Here is a 3,746-nt window from a genome sequence, read left to right as displayed (position 1 = left end):
GGATAACTGACACGGTATCTTTCTCTTCGAGGATATGGCCTGGCCATTGAAGCATGGACCGTGTAATCGCATAAGCGGGTGCGACGGGTGGTATTGGCGATGTCACACTAGCAATTTCGACCAAATTTAGGGGTGTGATTTTAGGCGCATTTGGGTTATAGGGGCATTGGGCAATCAAGTGATCTATGCCACAATGATTACATGTGAGTATTGGCATTGCAGACGTGCTCCCTTGATTCATTTGCATCTGTGCAGCATTCTTTTGCAGCCTAATAGGGCACTCCGCTGCCCGATGTGGTCCACCACACTCGTAGCATTGAAGAGGTGGCCTCCTAGCCTGGATGTTGATATTTTGACCTCTGGATGTGAGAGCAGCAGCTTGATAAACCGGCTTGACTTGCCCCCAACAATCTTCCATGTAGTATATAGGACACTCTTCCAATGTATCAAGTCCGTAGGCAATACTAGTGTCTATTTCCTCCTCACAGCCATCTGCATAAGCATTAGATGGCTCGCAACCCACTTGGTTCATAGGGGCGACTCTTGGATGCGGGGGCTGCGGTCCTAGCACAAGAGGTGGTAGCGGTGTAGCTTGTACAACATTTTGAGATCTAGGGACCATGTGTTGTGGTAGTTGCTCAACAGGTGGAGCAGGCATCAATACAGGAGCCAAGTTTGGGAAGCTAAAGTTGTCGCTCGGAGGCTCAGATTGCATAGAGACCCCAGGTGAAATGACGTAAGATGGGTCCATGGGACTCATTAGAGGAGTCTCCATTTGTGATAGAGTAGGCTGTTGAGCCTTGCTCGTATCCAGAAATCTCATGGGGCCAGTTGAGAGTATATTTACCCCTCGGTTTTGCCTTTCTGATTGAATAATGCCATGGATAACATTACAGATCATTTTCTGTTGATCTTCGATGCTCGTGGCACTAGAGGTGGATTGTACAATCTCTATCCACCCTACATGGTAGGCATGGCCAGAGTGTAGATCCGTCAACACCTCAGTGTGGAGGTCGTATGTCCAATGATCATTAATGAACAATCCTTCTAGAGTCGTCGTGTTAACGGTTTCTTGTGAGGTAGAAGCAATGTTGCTCCCCATGGTTTTACTTGTCACCAACTGTACTCTAGAGGGAACTTCTAAAGGAGGCAGCTCAACAGGGCCTTCTTGGTAAGAAGTTGGCAGGATATCCACATGGACACTCTTTGGGGGTGTGGGGTCCACGTGCGATGTGAAAGGAGAGTCCACTTTCCCACCCCCTTCGTGTGCTTCATTTGCATCAGGTTCCGAGCGAGTAGCTCTACCTAATGTTTCCATGAAACGGCTAAACATACTAGTACTAGGCTGTGGAGCTTCGGGAGGTGCATGGCCTTCTCTCTCAGTGTTTTGGGTAGGGTATGCTTCCATGATTTCTGAGTCGGAGGAGGAATCACTAGCGGCTATTTTAGGGTCTTGGGTGGTGCTACCTTGTGTCCCCGCTGAGGGTCTAGAGCCTATCGTGGATGGGTAATGGGTGTCCGTATGAACAGAGGCACCCTCCATATGCTCGTGTTCTAGCACCCTCCCAGAGCGTAAGTGCATGTGCTTTTGATACCCTAAGGTGTCAAAAAGCTGCTCTAGGAGGCCTTGTGACTAGTTTTTTGCATGTTTTTTTGTTTATTTTTTTGCTAGAGTTTTTAGAGCGTGTCGTGGAATGGGCCGTGTGATAGCTCAAAATGAGCGTATCGCTAGGAGGGACGCGCTGTGCTTTATAGCCCACCGTTTGGTTCTATTTTGCTCCAGAAAATCTCGAAACAGTCTTTTCCTAGCTAGGGAACTAGGCTCCAAATAGCAAGTCTAAGGGTGCAAGTGGGAAGAGAAGGGAGGAGAGTGGAGGACTTGCCCCACATGCTCTCATTCCCTCTTGAGGAGGTAGGGTATATATATAAGAGTGAGTCTAGTATATGTCATAAGACTGAGGACTGAGGCCTAGGCTAGGCTTGGGCTTGGGCTTGGGCTTGGGCAACCGATCCCGATCAAAATTTTAGTGATCCCCCCAGTCACTCACGCTTAAATATTTTCGATTTTTTCCCGTCGGTTTTTATAACCTCCCCCTCACTCACGTTTTTTTTTCTCGATTTTTATTTCTTTTTTTTTTTTAATTATTATTTTTTATTTATTTTGATATTTTTGGTACGCGTTTTGGTGCGCGTTGACCTCACCTAACTATTTACTGTCCCGCCTACCTACTGACCTGCTAATCAGTGGTTCACCTAATTACTAACCTACTTAATTAACTAACTGTGCGCCTAACTGTGCATAAACCAGAAAACACAGAAAATGCAAAAAATTGAAACTTGACAAAACTGTGCAGTGCAAACCAGAAAATGCAGAAACGCAAGAAATGCTAACTGTGTAGGCTGAAATCTGAGCTTAATAGAACTAGCCAAACAGAGCTTCACAGAACACAGAAAACTTGAATGCAGTCAACAACATTGTGTCTTTCTCTACTGTTTTTGCATAACAACAATAATCAAACTTAAGCCGCGCCTTTCCTACATAAAAATAGCTTCAATACAATTTACAGGTCGCCATTGGAGCTTCACGCGCAGCAGCTCCTCGGCAACGGCGCCAAAAATGTCACGGCTAGGGACTTGCTACGCGCCGTGTGCGAGCCACAAAGGCTCCTAGCACACAGTCATACAACAGACAAGCTCACAAGGAAGAATGGTGTGTCACTCACCTTCCTGCATAGTTGCGAATGAAGGATTCCCGCGCCACGAAGAAGAGGGAGACGCCGCTACGCCGCGCTCAACCGCCTCGCCGCCGTCGTGCCGCCGCAACGCTCGATCACACACACACACTCACACTCTCTCTCACACGTACACACACACACACACACACACAAGGAGATGGTGAAGGAGAAGGTGGAGATGGAGCAAGAGCGGCTTCTATTGCACAATGAGAGAATGAGTAAAAATTAGGTTTAGTGGATTTTATATGAGCTCACCCCATTCACACTTGGGCGCCCATACTTAGCCAACTAACTCCTTGAATATTCCAGTTAGAGTGCGCCTGTCATCGGCGATCACCCTTACCCTGTTCCTATTGGTCCGACAAGCCCGGTACCTGACTCTAAATAATACAACGTTTATAGATCATAGGGTGTCCGTGTGCCGTGAGGGTTAACAAACCTATCCACTCTTTTGGTCCCCTTGACACTGGCCACACCCCCCTCCCTTGGGCCAAAAGTCATTGACACCTCATTTCTTATCCAGATAAGGCAAAAAATGGACCAATTGAAAGAAGCCTACAAGGAGAGTCTTGTCGGCTGAGAAGAGAAAGAAGATCTCTTGCGATAAGAGATAAAAAGAGGCCCCATTTTATAGCTATAATCTTTGCAACACCTGCAAACTTTCCAGAGAGTTTATTTTTTAGCAAGAAAGAGTACACCCCCAACGTCGGATGGGAATTCTTCAAAGGTGGGAAATGACAAGATGTGGACAAGTTCATCCAAAGGATGGAATCAATTGCATTGAAGAGCAATAGGGACTATGGTGCATTCAAGGTAGGTTTGGTGAGTTTTCTACTTGAAGGTGAAGCATGTGAATGGCATGAAGATAGGCTTGAAGATGATGTAAAGGGAAATTGGAATCTTCTCCCTCATGTCTTGAGAGAAGATTTGACAAGGAAGATTATTCTGAGTATTGTGGAGAGAGCTAACCAAGGTGCAGCAAGTAGAACACAAAGACATCAATGTGCACAT

The sequence above is a fragment of the Adiantum capillus-veneris genome, chromosome 5 (assembly GCF_014529385.1).
Source record: "Adiantum capillus-veneris isolate H3 chromosome 5, ASM1452938v2, whole genome shotgun sequence".
Lineage (NCBI taxonomy): Eukaryota > Viridiplantae > Streptophyta > Polypodiopsida > Polypodiales > Pteridaceae > Adiantum > Adiantum capillus-veneris.
The sequence above is the reverse complement of the archived record's forward strand: the minus strand, read 5'-3'. Positions refer to the sequence as shown.